This window comes from Budorcas taxicolor, chromosome 10 (assembly GCF_023091745.1).
Source record: "Budorcas taxicolor isolate Tak-1 chromosome 10, Takin1.1, whole genome shotgun sequence".
NCBI classification, from domain to species: domain Eukaryota; kingdom Metazoa; phylum Chordata; class Mammalia; order Artiodactyla; family Bovidae; genus Budorcas; species Budorcas taxicolor.
Window position 1 is genome coordinate 5440611 of NC_068919.1, and position 18578 is coordinate 5459188.

The 18578-nt window shown below is 49.6% G+C and overlaps 1 long non-coding RNA gene across 1 annotated transcript in view; it reads left to right on the forward strand.

Moving 5' to 3' along the window:
• Nucleotides 1-16989, forward strand: part of LOC128054408 (uncharacterized) — a 40880-nt gene extending 23891 nt beyond the window's left edge. Inside the window, exon 3 of the long non-coding RNA XR_008200004.1 lies at nt 16868-16989. This is a non-coding gene — a long non-coding RNA (uncharacterized LOC128054408). The remainder of the gene's footprint in view (nt 1-16867) is intronic.
• Nucleotides 16990-18578: the final 1589 nt, after the last annotated feature.

The following is an 18578-nucleotide window of genomic DNA, read 5'->3' on the forward strand; positions in this document are numbered from 1 at the left end:
CCAGCTTGAAATTTATTCCACAAATCCACTTCAGCAAATATGCAAAGATACAGGTAAAAGGACATTCAGTACAATAATATTTGTAATGGCAACAAACTAGAAACAAATGCCCATCAAAAGGGGACTGTGTAATGAATCACAGTACATCCAAACTACAGAACAAATTCAGTGAGTGAGAAGCAGGAGGAGACCCTGGACGTGTGAGTGTGGCAGGGAGTCCCGGGCGTACATGTAGGTAGAAAGCAGAATGTACCACATGATGCTATTTATAACAAAAATGAAATTTCACCCAAGCTCAGATGAGGTTCTATTGGAAAGCAAGATCAGGGGATGAGGGAACTTTCATTTGCAACTCATATACTCTTATTTACAATTTTTAAAAAAAATTATGAACATCTTAAAAAAATGATACACATGAACTTATTTACAAAACAGAAACAGACTCACAGACTTAGATAATGAGTTTATGGTTACCAGCAGGGGAAGGCTGGAGGGGAGGGATAGATTGGGAGTTTGGGGTTAACATGTACACACTTCGTATTTAAAATAGGTAACCAACAGGGACCTACTGTAAAATAGCCAAAATTATGAACGCATATTACCTTACAGTTTACTCATTTGAATAATGCACAAGGTAAATCATTCAAAAGGCACAGAGAGGAGGAGTACAGTTTTCCAGTTCCCATCTCCCCTGCCAGATGTAGAATGTAGTGTATTCAGAAGGAGCAGGGGGAGGGGAAGTGAGTGAGAAAGGCGGAGGGCACTGGCTGCTCCTCTGTGGCTGGGTGTGGCAGTGGATTGCCCTCCAGCTCACTCTGTTCTTGGCTTTCCAGCTGGCATGAGGTTTCCTGAGACCCCACTGAAACACAGGCAGAGACCTTCAAGGGTGTCCTGGCTGGGGGTCTTCCAGGTCTGGGTCCTGCACTCCAGCACCCCAGAGAGTGAGACATGGGGGTTCCCTGAGGCTGATCCCTTTCCTGCCAGCTCCCCTCGGGTCAGGTCTGCCTGGCAGATGCCCCAACACTTATTAGGAGACATGGGGCTCTAGGCAAATATTGATCCCCGGGCAGCTGCGGGCTGAGCTGGGGCAGCAGTTGCAGGGCAGAGTCCTGTTTACCCAGCGCTGAGCCGGGTGAGTGCTGCCTATTTGCTGAGCTGCCTTGCTGGCCTGGTTCAGATACCCAGGAGGAAGCTGGGCACAGAGGCTGTGCCAGGTGGGCAGTCAGCTGAGCCTTTGGCCACCAAGCCCTGCACGGGGCTTGGTATCAAGGCCTGATTCCTGAGCTCGTCCACAGGGTCGTGTGAGGCTGGCCTCTTTCTCTCCCCTCTCCTCTGGTTGCTCTCCAGGGGTAGGTTCTTCTTCCCCACCTCTGCCCTGGGCTGACTGCTGCTCATTCTTGGGTCATCCTGACTGCCCCCCAGCCCAGAGTGGGGGCCCTGTTAGCCTTTGCCACGGCCCCACAGCTCTGGGAATCACACACTCATTTTCCCACACTTTCCTGGTTTGTCCTCTCTGCTAGAGGCCAGAAGAACAGGGACAGCAGGCAGATGTTTCTGTTTCCCCCGACACCTCCTGTAGGGCCTGGCACCTAATGGGTGCTCACCAGATATTTGTTAAGTGTGAGCCTGAGTGAAGCCAGGCAGAGGGAAGTGCATGGGGGAAGGCATAGAGGTGGGTGGAGGGGCTGAGAGCAGGGCATGGAAAACCAAGAGACCGCACGCTGGAAAGTTACATGGGGGCCAGGACTCTGAAAGGCCTTGAGTGCTATGTCAAGGAATTTGGTTTGATCCAGTCAGAAATGGGGAATTGTTGGAAGGAAAAGGCAATGTAAATAATACACCAAATGAGAAAATGGTAAAGGAAATCCTTGAGTTGAGCCATATAAATCCTGAAGCTCTTACAATGGCCTACAAAGCCCTACATTCTCTGCATCCCTGCTGGACCCCCTTTCTTAACCATTCTCCCCTCACTCACCTTCGCCACACTGGCCTTGGCATTTCTTGAACATCCAAGGTATACGCCTGCCTCAGGGCCTTTGCACTTGCTGCTGCTCCCTTGAACTAGAATGCATTTGCTTTTGATATCATCATTTACCTTCATACTTTGTTTAAAACTTAGCTTCCAAAAAAAGGAAAAACAAAACACAACACTTAGCCTCCAAGTCACCTTACGAGAGAAGCCCTCCGTGACACTATAGACAAAGAACCTCACTCCCCAGTGCCCTTATCTTGCTTTCTTCGCCTCGTAACACTTGTGTCTGTTTGTCTGTTTATGGTCTGTCTCCTGAAGCTGAAGGATGTCAGCTTCAAGGGACCAGGAGTATCATCTCTTTTGTTCACTGCACTATCTTCTAAGCCTAGAACATGTTCAGTTCAGTTGCTCAGTCATGTCTGAGTCTTTGTGACCCCATGGACTGTAGCACACCAGGCTTCCTTGTCCATCACTAACTTCTGGAGCTTGCTCAAACTCATGTCCATCCAGTCAGTGATGCCATCCAACCATTTCATCCTCTGTTGTCCCCTTCTCCTCCTGCCTTCAATCTTTCCCAGCATCAGGGTCTTTTCCAGTGAGTTGGCTCTTCACATCAGGTGGCCAAAGTATTGGAGCTTCAGCTTCTGCATTAGTCCTTCCAATGAATAGTCAGGACTGATCTCCTTTAGGACTGACTGGTTGGATCTCCTTGCTGTCCAAGGGACTCTCAAGAGTCTTCTCCAACACCACAGTTCAAAAGCATCAGTTCTTTGGTGCTCAGCCTTCTTTATGATCCAACTCTCACATCCATCCATGACTACTGGCTTTTGAGTAGATGCACCTTTGTTGGCAAAGTAATGTCTCTGCTTTTTAGTATGTTGTCTAGGTTGGGCATAGCGTTTCTTCCAAGGAGCAAGCATCTTTTAATTTCATGGCTGCAGTCACAATCTGCAGTGATTTTGGAGCCCCCCCAAGATAAAATCTGTCACTGTTTCCATTGTTTCCTCATCTATTTGCCATGAAGTGATAGGACTGGATGCCATGATCTTAATTTTTTGAATGTTGAGTTTTAAGACAGCTTTTTCACACTCCTCTTTCACTTTCATCAAGAGGCTCTTTCGTTCCTCTTCACTTTCTGCCATAAGCCTAGAATGTGTAACTTTAGACATTATGCATGCTTGTTGAATGAATGAATAGATGGATGTGTAACATTAAGCTCAGTCGCCCAGGTCCTGTAATGATGCTGACCATTACTTCCTGGGGCCCAGCCATTTCCTATTTCCAAAACCTTCCCACAGCCATTAGCTCCTTTGATCAGCATGTCAGCCAAGTGGGGAACATGGGATGGGGATTATTATCTGCCTTAAAAAATGATTATCTATGGCACAAAAATATCACAGTCACATGGATAGGAACCAGAATGAAATGTCCACAGACTATGATTTTAATAAATCAATTTTTAAAATTTGATGTGCAGGGATCGTGGCAAAGAGGAGAGAGATTTCACTGTGAGGCTGATCTTCCTTGTCTTGGACTCTCAGCTCAGCTTTGTGCTTCCCCAGGGCCTGGGACAAATCAAATCCTTTCTCTGAGGCTTGGCTACCCTTGCTGTGAAAGGGAGATGAGAGTCTCTCAAATAGGTATATTGCAGTCATTCGAACATGGACATTTCCTGGGCCACCCTGTAAACTTCTGTGTATCCTTTTTGGTAGCTGTGTAATAATATTCCACAGTCATTCGAACAGGGGCATTTCCTGGGCCACCCTGTAAACTTCTGTGTATCCTTTTTGGTAGCTGTGTAATATTCCACAGTCATTTGAACATGGACATTTCCTGGGCCACCCTGTAAACTTCTGTGTATCCTTTTTGGTAGCTGTGTAACATTCCACAGTCATTTAAACATGGACATTTCCTGGGCCACCCTGTAAACTTCTGTGTATCCTTTTTGGCAGCTGTGTCATACCACTGAGTGGAGTCACAAGGCTTTGCTTCATCAGTTGACTATTGCTGTGTGTGGTGACAGTTAGCTGCTGATCATTTAGCACTGGGTCCTGCTGAGTGCCAGGCTGAGCACTTTTAAGAGCTTGTTCAATCCTTGCAGCTTAGGTAGCTGCTGTTCACTGTCCCGTTATACAGGTTAAGTGGTTTGCCCAAGGCCACCTGGCCCCAAATGGGGGAGTTGGAAATGAAAGCCAAGTCGACAAATCTGAGTTCAAACTAACTGTGCTCTACTGGGATCTTTGCTCCTGTTTCTCTGATGAGGAAAACAAGGCTCAGAGAGGACAACGCCTACCCCCAGGCAGCACAGAAGCCTGCTCTTCCAGCCCCTGCCAAGGGCTCTCCTCTAGCCCACGCTTTTGCAGCCTGGAGAAAGCACACATCTCCTCCCCCTGAACTGGGACAGCAAGTACCCAGGGAGGGAGGGGCCTCCTCGTTTCTGTGCCCATCACTGGCAGAGGGCTTAAGAACCTGGGGAAAATCACTGGTGAGCAGAGAAAACCTGCTTCTACTCTGGAAGCCACGCAGCTCTCCGTCTCCCTCCTCTTCCTTCCCCCCTCCCCCTTACCTCCCTCCACCAGCGAGCTCTGCACAAATTAATCAGCAGACATCCGAGGCTCCAGCTGGGATGAAGTGGGCTGGACTCATTAGTCCAGAATGATATTAATATCAAAAAATGTTGAGACAAATGCAATGATTCTGGGCAGGCACCTACATCGGCCTGACTCTGAAGCTAGTGTGGGCCCAGGAACCGTGGTAAGAGGCAGAAGGGAACAGTGTAGACGCAGGAGGAGAGCCAGGCCGGGTCCGCGGTACAGCCAGTGGGAAGACTGGAGCAAAGCCACAGGGTCTATTCTCTGGTGCAGTCTGACTTGTCCCGCCTCCCTGCTCAGGGGGTCTCCCTGAACTGTGCAAAAGAGCATCCAGGGAACAGAGTGCCCTTTCTGCCACGTAACCTGGGGCGAGGCAGCTCAGCCATGGCTGAGACCCCAGCCCCATCTCCTCTCACCACTCACAGTGTGACCTTCTGCAAACGGCTGCGTCTCCTTGGGGCTCAGTCTCTCCATCTGGACCAGGAGTCTCAGGAGCCCTTTTGGGGCTGCTGAGAGGATGCTAACATGGATGAGCTTGACGGGATGTGGGCTAGAGGGAAGACTGGCTCCTCTTCCTTCATCCTTCTTTGCTCAGCAGAGCTAAATACCTGGACTCTACCTTTAGGGATGGGGGGTCTCAAACCAGCCTCTCTGAAAGCCTTAGACTAGAACTCTGTTTGTTGCCTAAGCTATTTAATTCTTTACTCACTGACTTATGCACTTCGCTCATTCCTTCACATTTACTGAGCACCTCCCATCGATCAGGCACTGGGGATAAACAGGGGAATGGGACACGATTTCCACTTGGTAGGGCCCCGACGAGTGGGGATGCCTGTAAAGGGTGAGAGAACAGCTCCAATGCAGGTTAAGGAGAGCTGTTGATTTCAGACTCTGCAGCCTGGATTTTCTCCAGATATTTTAAATCTACTGTCTCACACACCATCCTCATTAACACGTGGCTCATCCCTATCAGTTTTTTTTTTTTTTTTAGGCCTCGCCATGCAGCATGCGGGATCTTAGTTCCCCGACCAGGGATTGAACCCCCGTCCCCGACATTCGGAGCACAGATTCTTAAGCGGACCTCCAGGGAAGTTCCACATTTCTTTCTTTCTTTCTTTTTTTTAAATTTAGGAAATGAGGCCAGCACACCTGCGTTCTTTGGAGCTGTGGGAGTGTATCAACCAGGATAGGCTGGATTGTGCTGCGTCTGGGGGCAGCCCCGGCGGCCGGGAGCACAGACAAGGGGTGATGCCTCCTTCCTGGTGCCCCCCGAGTGTGGTCAGGAGAGGCCGGGCAGCGGTCCCTGCAGTTTGAGGAGGCGTTGCCAGGCAACGTGGGGGCGGGACAGCAGAGACGTCATGTATTCCACAAATAGTTACTGACGATGATGTGCCAGGCACAGTGCTAAGTGAAGGGATACAGTTGTGAACAAAACAGACAAATCTCTGCCTTCGAGGAGACGACTTTCTGGTGGGCGGGGACACGGGCTGTGGAGAAAGAGGAAGCAAAGCAGCAAGGGTGCTTGCTGTTGGGTCTCGGGGGTCAGGGCAGGCCTTGTTGGCAGGTTCCGTCTGAGCAGAGACTGGAGCGGGCGAGGGGGCAGGTCAAAAGTGATGTAGAGGAAAATTCTGTAGGCAGGAAACTGTCCGGGATGTGGAAGAATCGCTAGAGGGGCCCTGGGGAAAGCCAGCCCGGGCTGCCAGGGAGGGTGGGGCTGACGCGAGAGTTGGGGAGGGGAGCGTGGGGGCGGGCCTGGCTGCTGGAAAAATACAGAACACCCCGCTAAATGTGAATTTCGGTTAAACCATAAATGACTTTTTAATATAAGCATGTCCCAGTCTAATTTGCCTGTCTCCGAAATTCAAATTTCAGAGGTCCTGTATTCCCGGTGTCCTGCATTTTTACTTGCTGTATTTGGCTACCTTCCCTGACTTGGCTTGACTCTGAGATGGGAACCTGCAAGAGGGTTTGGAGAGGAGGAGGGAGTTTGCCAGCAGTTTTAAAAGGACCCCCTGGGGGCTGTGTGGTGGGCTGAGGCAGAGGCCAGAGGTGGAGACCGGATGGCACTGCTGGGGGCGAGTCTGATGGGTTTGGAAGATGGAGCTGGTCCATGTGCTGAAGGGTTGCTTAGGGGCTGGGGGAGGAAGAGAGGAGTCAAAGGCAGCCCTAGGACTTCCGGCCTGAGCAGCTGGAAGGGTTGGGATGATAGCAGGAGGAATGTGAGAGTGTGTGTGTGCCTGTGTGTTTGAACACGCATGAGTGTGCATACGTGTATGTGTGTGTGTGTTTGGACACACTGTTGAAATGCATCTTGACAACCAACATGAGACATCGAGTAAGTGGTTGGACTCATGGGCCTGGAGTTTGGGAGAAGACTCCCTTCATCTGTCACCACCGGAGCCAGCATTCTGGTCTCTGTGCCCCTGGAGGAGGGCACTGAGGGGTACTGTAGATGGAAGCGGCCCTGCTCCTGGCATCTGCAGAGGCCTGGAGGCTTGAGAGTCTGGGTGCGCTCAGGGCACCAGGAGGGTTGAGTGCTGATGGCTGAGACAAGCTGGGGAAAACCAGGATGGCATGGTCTTGAGGGCCAGAAGCCAGGGAGGGTTGTAGGCAGTGGTCAGACCTGTGTGTTATAGGAGGCCCGTCCTGGGCAGGACAGAGCCATGAGGAGAGTGGGGTACCAGTCCTGGCAAGTAAGTGGCGAGGCCTGGCCTAGGAGTGCAGCTGGGGGCCACGGCTGGGGCCACAGAAGGGAGGGCCGGCTTCTTGGGGCTGGAGGGACTGGGTGACGGCTGGATGTGCAGAATAGGAAGCTGGGTGTCCAGAGCCTTCGGGTACTCTCTCAGGGCTATGGGGGGCAGGGAAGGGAGCACAGAGCCTCCCCCCGCCAACACCCTACAGCCCCTGTGCTTGTTAGCAAGGAACACTCCTCAGAGGGAACATATGCGCTGTTATTTTTAGGTGATTAGCCACATGGCGTGGAGCGTTTGTTTGCCAGTCATGGGTAAACAAAAGCCATTTGTCAAAATGAGATGTTCTAGCCTCTCCTCCCCTCCGCAGGCCAGTTGCCGCTGTGAGTTCCTGTTGCATCAGCAGCGAGGCTAATTAGCTCCACGGCTCCTGAATGATAATGGCTGCATTCTCAGAGGTGTCTGCCTGCCAGGAGCCCCGCAGGCGTGCAAACATGCACGTGGACAGCCTTACTGGTCCCATTTTGGAGTTGAGGAAACCGAAGCTGAGCGTCTGCCCTCCTCTGCTCTGGGTGGAACTCAGCGATAGTGCCCATCACCGTGCAGCAGCTTAGGGAATCAGATGGACATTCCTAGTATGGAGCCCAAATCTGGCTGCTGTGAATTCCATGAAGAGGCCTGCTCGGCATCTCCTCTTCTGGGGCCTGCATGTGCTGACCTCTCGGGTCTCTGGGTAAAGAAGGCCTGATGCTCTAGAGGAAGGTGTATGGGCTTTGGGCCAGGAGAGTTCTGCAGCGCGGTCTCTGCTGCTAGGACTCAGAGAGTGACTTAGGGCTGGTCTCTGTGATGCAGCAGGCAGGGGGTTATTAGGGGATGCTCTGCAGATCGATGTCTTTGGAAGGGAGAGGACAGACACGGGACTGGGCCAGACGGGATGCCCACCTATGACGCTGTCTCGATAGAAGCTCAGCTTCTCCTGCAGGGAGTTCCGAGGGCAGGATGGCACTTCAGGGAGTCCTGAGTTGTGGTGAAAGGGCTGAGCCTGGGTGCCTGCGTGTTGGTCTGTCGTGGCATGTATGTCTCCTGGACTGGGGAATGAAGTGGGAGGGGCTGACAACCACCTGCCAACAGCTGCCCAGCAGCCAGGGTAGTAAGTCCTCTATCGGTTCAGGGAGACCTGGGCGGTGCCTGACAGAGCCTTCTTCTGGGAGATGCACCTCTCCGGGCATTGGAAGGGAGAGGCTAGTGGGTGAACGATTGCTCGCTCGCCGAGGCTGTGGTCTCAGGGCTGCAAGGACGCTCCTCTGCAGCCCTCTTCACTAACCCCCCGCCTTGGGTTTCATCTCTCCGGGGACAGAGACTCTGGTCACTGCATCCTTTTCAGGCCAGGGTGGCTGCACTGGTCAGTCCACTATCCACATGGTCATGGAAGTGCCAAGAGGCGCCCAAGGGCACCACCGAGGTGTCAGCGCATTCTTCCTTGTCCCCAAGGGTGACCTCTTTCTGACGTCCAGGGACAGTTGCTCTGTCCAGAATGGTGACTGTTCTTGCTTGCCAGTCCCCTGACACAGGAGCCTGAAGTGCCAAGGAGGCAACTGAAATTTATAGTTTAAGGGATTCTTGCTGTGTCCACTGGCAGGAGTGTTCTTTCTTTGGAGACAAGGGTGTCTAAACCCACAGAGCCCGGAGCTGAGGGATGGAGACCACAGAATCCCTAAGCGGAGAGGGGTCTGTGGAATGATGGGGAGAAGGCCATTTTGGCCTCCACCCCTTGACTGTTAGACCCATGCACACAGTGCAATACAAGGTGTTTGATTTAAGGTGATCCTGCCTCCCAGAGGACGGTGCCAAAGCCTCATGAGGTATTGTCTCTGAGCTGGCTTTTCCACTGTCTCAGCTCCACCCCATCACACTGCTCCATCTGGCTGGAGATTTGGGGTGGTGGGCTGTGTGGTGTTACTGGTGGATCCTACAGTTGCAGGCCAGCCCATCCCACACTTCCTGGATTATAGCCCTTAAGGTGGGTTTTTCGATCTGAGGTGAGGTTATGGGAGGTCATGTGCTATTGAATCAAATGCTTCATAAGCCCTTGGGTAGAGAACCATGGGCAGGAAAGGCGAGTCTCTACTGGTCTTTTGGGGGCGGCGGGGTCAGTCCTGTATAGTCATTTGCCGCATACTGACCCAAACCAATCCAGAGGTTTGTCTTCCTCTCCAGCTAGGTGGCACAGGACCCCGATGTGGCTGGCGGCACGAGCTGGTGCTGGTGCAATAGTGGTGGTGCCGGGGGTCTTTCTACCTGTGGTGTAGCTTGCTGTGAACTCAAGTCCTGCTCATGTTCCGCTCAAGATGCGCCCACCTTCTGAGGCGGTGGGTCTGACAGACCCGGCCCGTGTCAGGCAGTCCCGGTGACAGGATTGCTCAGTGTCTTGTGATCGGGTGCTCTGTTTTCAGGAGCACACCACAACCTCCTTTTAAGAAGGTGTGTGATTCTTGGCTGTAAATGATCTCCTTGCTGTGAAATCCCCGAGACCGCGGTTGTGATTCTCTCCTTAGAGTCTGCCCGTGCGTCATGTGACAGCCTTCCTATGACTAGAAAAGAAAGAAAGATAGCACTCAGTCGTGTCCAGCTCTTGCGACCCCATGGACTATAGCCCGCCAGGCTCCTCTGTCCATGGGATTCTGCAGTCAAGAGTACTGGAGTGGGTTGCCGTTTCCTTCTCCAGGGGGTCTTCCCAACGCAGGAATGGAACCCAGGTTCCCAGCATTGCACGCAGATTCTTTACCCTCTGAACCATGCGGGAAGTGTACCCTATCACTACCTGATTCTGTGCATGTCACTGTCCTTTATGTCTGACACCACAGGGGCTGCGGGGCCACATGGCCCAAGCCATAAGGCTAACAGTAGCAGCAGCTGGAACCTTCTGTGGAGCCCTTCCTTGCTCTGGGCCGTGGTGGTTCTTCATGTCACCTGCCTGGGGAGTTGGAGCAGGAGTCCCAGCTAATGGAGCATGTTGCCTCCAGACTCATCAATCAGGTGTTTTGTTTTCTTCTTCATGATGGGAAGTGAAAGATGGAATAATTTGCCTTTACTTCGGAGACGTGCTCCAGTATTTACCAGACCACTGGAGTCTCAGAAATTTTACTGATGCGGTGGGCCCCTGGGTCTTTATTAGTTTTCTCTCTTGCCTCTGGCCTCCAGCTCCCTGGTACCTCTTGGTCCTCAGTCTTATCGGCACAGTGTGGGCGGTGTACTGGATCAGTGTGACACTTGGCAGCAGGCCGAATGGTGCTCATCTCCTTGGACCACCCAGGCAGTGCCCTGTTAAGGGTGGCGGATGCATACTGTCATCTGTTCCTTGTGAGTGTGGACTCTTTTTGATTCTCTTTCTTGACTGGGATGGTTTGTTGTCAGGTTGCTAAGTTGTGTCCAACTCTTTGTGACCCCACGGACTGTAGCTCACCAGGCTCCTCTCTGCCCATGAGATTCTCCAGGCAAGAGTACAGGAGTGGGTTGCCCTTTCCTTCTCCAGGAGATCTTCCCGGTCCAGGGATGGAACTCGCATCTCCTGAGTCTCCTGCATTATTAGCAGGCAGATTCTTTACCACTGAGCCCCCAGGGAAGCCTGAGGAGAATACATTCAGCAAATGAATGGCCTCATAACGTTTTCCAGAGTTCACGTTGACCTCTGCAGCGGCCGTGTCATTCCTGGTAAGACGCGATACAGGGCTGCCACTTTTCACATTCCTGGTCGTCTGCAGTTCCCATGGGGGCCAAACCCAGGAGTTCAAAGGAGCAAAGAATTACCATCCTGCACCCTTTGGATCTTTGAAACAGCACTAATCTTTGTCATCCCTTGGGGATGTAACACTGTTTTTGATTTACTGTTTTAGCCAGAAGCGGCAGTTTCAAAGCTTTCATCCATCCTTCCGATCATGACAGCTCTAACCTCATAGGATTAGGAGGAGTGTGTGTGTGTGTGTCTGTACCAGTCAGTCGTGTCTGAATCTATGGTACCCCATGGACAGTAACCCACCAGACTTCTCTGTGCATGGGATTCTCCAGGCAAAGAATACTGGAGTGGATTCCATGCCCTCCTCCAGGGGATCTTCCCGACCCAGGGATCGAACCCAGGTCTCCTGCACTGCAGGCAGACGCTTTAAGCATGTTAGTTCTGATTATCCATTTGGAGACCATGGAGTGGGGTGTAGCTGGAACTACTGAGAGATCGTCCTGGGCTAGAGCTCCATTCATCAATCCCCCCATCTTAGCAGGGACCATGAGGATGCTTAGCTTTCCAAGTATCAATGTGAGTTTCAGTTCTGTGTCCAGCTGTTCTAGAATTGCTTGGCTAACCCCTTTCCACAGCCTTCAGTTATCTGAGTAACTCTGGGGAAGGACTGGGGTCCTTCTTCCTTTTAGCTAATGAGTTCCAGGTCCAAAAACCTGCTCAAGTATGAGACTAGGGAAGGGATTATTATTTTATATTGGGGTGACTATTGTCAGCCTCCTGACCACCCGTCCCTGATCTCTTTGGATTTTGCAGATGGAGTCGTGCCCTTGTTAGCTGCCCACCTATGTTACCCTAGGGATGCGTTCCAGTAACTCCATCACTTTTTGCAGGACTTCCTGTTTGCTCCTGCACCTTACCACGCATCACAAAATTGCGTCTTTCTGCCTTTGGATGGCTTCTGGTTTTTTTTTTTTTTTTTTTTTTGGTTCATATATTCCCCATTGCTGTGAACAAGTCCAGTTGTTTAACAGCATCTATCTATCTCCAGCCCCAGCCTACAAGGAAGAGCCATCATTGGACTTTCAAGTGATGGGGGCTGGGGCGGACTGCTCACCTGCACTCTCCTGACAGCCTGGCTGAGTGGGGTGTTCTCTGGATACTGGGTGTAACACTGGCCTTTGGAGGTGGGGTCGGGTTTCCAGCCTTACAAAGTACATCTCCTCTGGCATGCCCACTTCTCTGAGCCTTTCCATCCCCTCTTCTCCTGTGTGCCAGGCTGCTTCTCACTTCAAGTTGCGTTGCCCACGTCAAGTCTCTTGGGGTACTTGTCAGAGTATTAAATCCTGCATCCTGGAAGAATGCTCTGAAATTAATAAGCTTGCCTTGTGGTTTAGCTGGTAAAGACTCTGCCTGTGATGTGGGAGACCTGGGCTTAATCCCTGGGTTGGGAAGATCCCCTGGTGAAGGGAAAGGCTACCTACTCCAGTATTCTGGCCTGGAGAATTCCATGGACTGTAGTCTGGGATCGCAGAGTCGGACACAACTGAGCTACTTTCACTTTCACCCTTTATCCTACTTTATTATCTGGGGCTCTTGACCAAATACCCTCTGTCCAAATCTAGGCCCACATAGACTCTGTACTGCTGCTCCTTTGGGGTATAACCCCCGTCTTTCCACATCAGGACCAACATGCACACAGCTAGTTTCTGTTGTGACTTAAGCCTCGTTGTTGGCCCAATGGCAGCAGGAGAAATGGGGCAGATCCTGTGTCTGCATGGGCTCTGCAGTCCTCCAGTGAAGAGGCAGCGCTAGCCCCCAGCAGGAAGGGGTGGGTCCTCTGCAAGCTTAGAGGGCTCAGGAGAATCTGGAGAGTCAATCCAGAGGTCTCCATCCCAGGCGTCAGGGCGCCACTCTTTCCCAGCTGGGGCTTTGACTGTGGCAGAGTGGACCAGCCTTGGCTGGAGTCAAGCCTTCTTTGGAGCGTGGGATGAGTTTTCATTTCTCTGCCCTACCATGGAGGGATATGACAGCTTCTCTAAATGCCAACAGCAGGGCCTCTGGCTTTCCCATTTAGCTTTTAATTGCTGATTAACCACACTCTACCCTTTGTTATGTTTTTCCAGATCAGTTGGGTTTAACAATAGCCACCCAATTCAATTGTCCTGCTAGTTACTGTTCCCACCATATTTCTCAAATGTATCATACCAGTTAATGAATTCTCTTTTCCAGGCTGCCATCCTAATTTATCACCTATGCCGGGGGCTATCTGTTGGGGGTGGGGTGGGGGGGGGGGTGGATTGCCAGCTGGTTGGTTAGCAGGTATTTCAGCTCCAAGCTCTCATCCCAGTGTCTGCTTTCCTGACCCACTTTCGGTACCAGCTGTATGTAACAGGTTGGGCTCTCAAAAAGCAGATTCTGTGACAGAATTCAGTGTGTAGGATATTTATTAAGAATTATTCTTAGAATCAACACCTGTGGAGGGAAAGGGAAAGAAGCAGGATGGGGCAGAGAGGGAAGTTGCGTTGCCCTGCTCTGACAGTCGAAGCCTCAGCTGACCCTGGGGTGAGTTCTGTAAGTGGCATATCCTTAGTACGTTAAGAGGTGTCTTGAGTTGGGGCAAATGGGCCTGGCCTTTATATCCCCATTTTGATCAGTCACAGGATGTGTGAAGTCCTGAGAATAGGAAGTCACCTTAGGTAGTAGGCCCCCTTCTTGTGAGGCAATCCCTGAAGGAGCTGATAGCTGAGGACTGTCTGATGGAGGCAATTTTCTGTAGTTGGGATAAAAAGGTTTTTATTCTTGAAAGGGTACCTGAGTGGTGTATCACATTATCCATGCAAGGAGTGTACTTATTTGTAAAAGAAAGATGAAAAAGTTCTTAGCTGGTATTTGGCTAATCAATAAGGACTCCATAAACTATTGTATACTTGATAGGTAGTTATTTGAGGATATTTACAAGTGATAGAGCATTCTTTGGCATTGCCTTTCTTTGGGATTGGAATGAAAACAGACCTTTTCCAGTCCTGTGGCCACTGCTGAGTTTTCCAAAGTTGCTGGTATATTGAGTGCAGCACTTTCACAGTATCATCTTTGAGGATTTGAAGTAGCTCAACTGGAATTTCATCACCTCCACTAGCTTTATTTGTAGTGATGCTTCCCAAGGCCCACTTGACTTTGCATTCCAGGATGTCTGGCTCTAGGTGAGTGATCACACTATCGTGATTATCTGGGTCGTGAAGTTCTTTTTTGTACAGTTCTTCTGTGTATTCTTGCCACCTCTTCTTAATATCTTCTGCTACTGTTAGGTTCAGACCATTTCTGTTCTTTATCGAGCCCATCTTTGCATGAAATGTTCCCTTGGTATCTCAAATTTTCTTGAAGCGTTCTCTAGTCTTTCCCTTTCTGTTGTTTTCCTCTATTTCTTTGCATTGATTGCTGAGGAAGGCTTTCTTATCTCTGCTTGCTATTCTTTGGAACTCTGCATTCAGATGCTTTTATCATTCCTTTTCTCCTTTGCTTTTCACAGCTATTTGTAAGGCCTCCTCAGACAAACATTTTGCTTTTTTGCATTTCTTTTCCATGGGGATGGTCTTGATCCCTGTCTCCAGTACAATGTCATGAACATCCGTCCATAGTTCATCAGGCACTCTGTCTATCAGATCTAGGCCTTTATATCTATTTCTCACTTCCACTGTATAATCATAAGGGATTTGATTTAGGTCATACCTGAATGGTCTAGTGGTTATCCCTACTTTCTTCAACTTAAGTCTGAATTTGGCAATAAGGAGTTCATGATCTGAGCCACAGTCAGCTCCTGGTCTTGTTTTTGCTGACTGTATAGAGCTTCTCCATCTTTGGCTGCAAAGAATATAATCAATCTGATTTTGGTGTTTACCGTCTGGTGATGTCCATGTGTAGAGTCTTCTCTTGTGTTGTTGGAAGAGGGTGTTTGCTATGACCAGTGCGTTCTCTTGGCAAAACTCTATTAGCCTTTGCCTTGCTTCATTCCGTACTCCAAGGCCAAATATGCCTGTTACTCCCATTGTTTCTTGACTTCCTACTTTTGCATTCCAGTCCCCTATAATGAAAAGGACATCTCTTTTGGGCGTTAGTTCTAAAAGTTCTTGGAGGTCTTCATAGAACCATTCAACGCACAATTGCACTCCTCTCACATACTAGTAAAGTAATGCTCAAAATTCTCCAGGCCAGGCTTCAGCAATACGTGAACTGTGAAATTCCAGATGTTCAAGCTGGATTTAGAAAAGGCAGAGGAACCAGAGATCAAATTGCCAACATCTGCTGGATCATGGAAAAAACAAGAGAGTTCCAGAAAAACATCTATTTCTGCTTTATTGACTATGCCAAAGCCTTTGACTGTGTGGATCACAATAAACTGTGGAAAATTCTGAAAGAGATGGGAATACCAGACCACCTGACCTGCCTCTTGAGAAACCTCTATGCAGATCAGGAAGCAACCGTTAGAACTGGACATGGAACAACAGACTGGTTCCAAATAGGAAAAGGAGTGTGTCAAGGCTGTATACTGTCACTCTGCTTATTTAACTTATATGCAGAGTACATCATGAGAAACGCTGGACTGGAAGAAACACAAGCTGGAATCAAGGTTGCCGGCAGAAATGTCAATAACCTCAGATATGCAGATGACACCACGCTTATGGCAGAAAGTGAAGAGGAACTAAAAAGCTTCTTGATGAAAGTGAAAGAGGAGAGTGGGAAAAGTTGGCTTAAAGCTCAACATTGGAAGTTGAGTTCTTTGGAAGTTCAGTTTAGTTCAGTTGCTCAGTTGTGTCTGACTCTTTGCGACCCCATGAATTGCAGCATGCCAGACCTCCCTGTCCATCACCAACTCCCAGAGTTCACCCAAACTCATGTCCATTGAGTCAGTGATGCCATCCAGCCATCTCATCCTCTGTCGTCCCCTTCTCCTCCTGCCCCCAATCCCTCCCAGCATCAGAGTCCTTTCCAATGAGTCAACTCTTCACATGAGGTGGCCAAAGTACTGGAGTTTCAGCTTTAGCATCATTCCTTCCAAAGAAATCCCAGGGTTGATCTCCTTTAGAATGGACTGGTTGGATCCCCTTGCAGTCCAAGGGACTCTCAAGAGTCTTCTCCAACACCACAGTTCAAAAGCATCAATTCTTCGGCACTCAGCTTTCTTCACAGTCCAACTCTCACATCCATACATGACCATAGCCTTGACTAGACAGACCTTTGTTGGCAAAGTAATGTCTCTGCTTTTGAATATGCTATCTAGGTTGGTCATAACTTTCCTTCCATGGAGTAAGTGTCTTTTAATTTCATGGCTGCAATCACCATCTGGAGTGATTTTGGAGCCCCCCAAAATAAAGTCTGACACTGTTTCCACTATTTCCCCATCTATTTCCCATGAAGTGATGGGACCAGATGCCATGTTCATTGGAAGGACTGCTGCTAACGCTGAAACTCCAATACTTTGGCCACCTCATGCGAAGAGTTGATTCATTGGAAAAGACCCTGATGCTGGAGGGTGGGGGCAGGAGTAGAAGGGGACGACCAAGGATGAGATGGCTGGATGGCATCAGTGACTGGATGGACATGAGTTTGAGTGAACTCTGGGAGTTGGTGATGGACAGAGAGGTCTGGCATGCTGCAATTCACGGGGTCGCAAAGAGTCAGACACGACTGAGCAACTGAACTGAACTGAACAAGTGATAGAACTTCAACTCAAAATGATTTAAGTAATACAAGATATGTACTGTTCACATAATTAAGAAGATGGCATGGACTTCAGAAATGGATGGGTCTAGGAGCTCAAAAGATATCATCAGGATGGGTCTTAATCTCTCGCCACATTCACACACCTGTCTCTCCATCTCTTAAGTCCCGATCTCCTCTGCATCAGCTGGAGTCTGAAGCAGTCTGGCCTTGTGGACTGGAAGATGGCCACCAACAGCTTCAAGCCCATGTCCTGCCAGATCAGCAACAGAGGGAGCCACCCCTCACCCCTCATCCCACCCAGGGATGAGTAGTTCTAAGGTAAATCTCAGAGCTGACACTCATTGGCCAGGCCTGGGTCATGTGCCCATCCCTAGAACTGGTGGTGGTGGGGGGTGGGGGATGTGATTAGCCCCTCTTGATGGGAAGTTGGGGAGAAGAGGTTTCCCAAAGGAAAACTGAGAAACTCTGAGCAAAATAAAAGGGAGATGCTAGTTAAAAACAAAAGCAAACAACCCAAAGACAAGTATCCATGCCCTCTCCATCTGGAAAGACCTCTTTCATTCTGTCTAGAGGATGAAGGGCATCAGACTGGTCTTGTCTATTTGGGGGCATGTGCTGCTTTCAAGGATGTGTCTCACATGTCTACATGGGAAGCATCTATATGGCTTCCTGGCGCACTGGACCTGACTCTGGGGAACGTCAGGCTGGGTCCTGGGACAGAGGCTAAATGCAGGTGGATTGAGAGGCCACCTCCGACTCCAGTTTGTCCTTAAATCATTCCTTCTGCATTCTTGTATCCACTCAGTACACATTTTTCAGCCTCTGCTTTTCTTAGCCCCAGTGCTGAGCCCTGGTGGTGGCAGCTGATGGCCCCTCTCCAGTGAGAGGCTGGGGGTGCCTGAGGGCCTGGCCACGTCGTGTTCATGGGACAAGGCAGCTCAGAGCTCATGGTTGAGGGGAGTCGGGCTCAGAAGCCCCCAGCCTATCTGGGGTGTGCTCTCTTTGGCTGGGCAGTTTTCACGCATTTAATTACATTGATATTGGTTTAGCTGCTCAGTCGTGTCTGACTCTTGTGACCCCATGGACTGTAGCCCGCCAGGCTCCTCTGTCCATGGGATTCTCCAGGCAAGAATACTGGAGTGGGTTGCTGTTTCCTTCTCCAGGGAATCTTCCCAACCCAGGAACTGAACCCAGGTCTCCTGCATTGCAAGCAGATTCTTTATCAACTGAGCTACAAGAGAAGTCCGTTATTTACATTACCATTACTGTATTATTTCATCAAACCTACTGTGAGATTGACTGAAGATATACCTCCATTTTATGTACCATTAAGGAAGAAAAGCTCACAAACCCTGACATGCCATCAATTGCAAGATGAACCCCAAATTCAGTGATTTTTCAAATGTGAAAACGTCATTCCTGACATTTAAAAATGGGGCTAGTTCACATTAAAATCCTGTATTCTGTTTTCTTCTGAACTGCAAACTCTGGCAATGCAGGAACCACATCTTTGCATGGCAACAGTCAGCTGGAGATAAATGGGGCTTTCTTCTTCAGTTATTTAACATTTTTTATTTGTTTTATTTTAAATAGATAATACATTCTTAGAGTTTGGAAATCAAAACAGTACAAAACAGAATAAAAAGAAAAGTCTAAACTCCCACACTTGTTGCCATCCAGTCTGTTCTCAACCCCTCACCACAAATAAACCCTTGTATTAGATTCTTGTGTATCCTCCCAGTTTTGGTTAAGGAAAACAAACAATAAGAATAGATATTCCTTTGAGTTTCACTTACAATGGTGGTGGTTTTAGCTGCCAAGTCGTGGCTGACTCTTGTGACCCCATGGACTGTAGCCTGCCAGGCTCCTCTGCC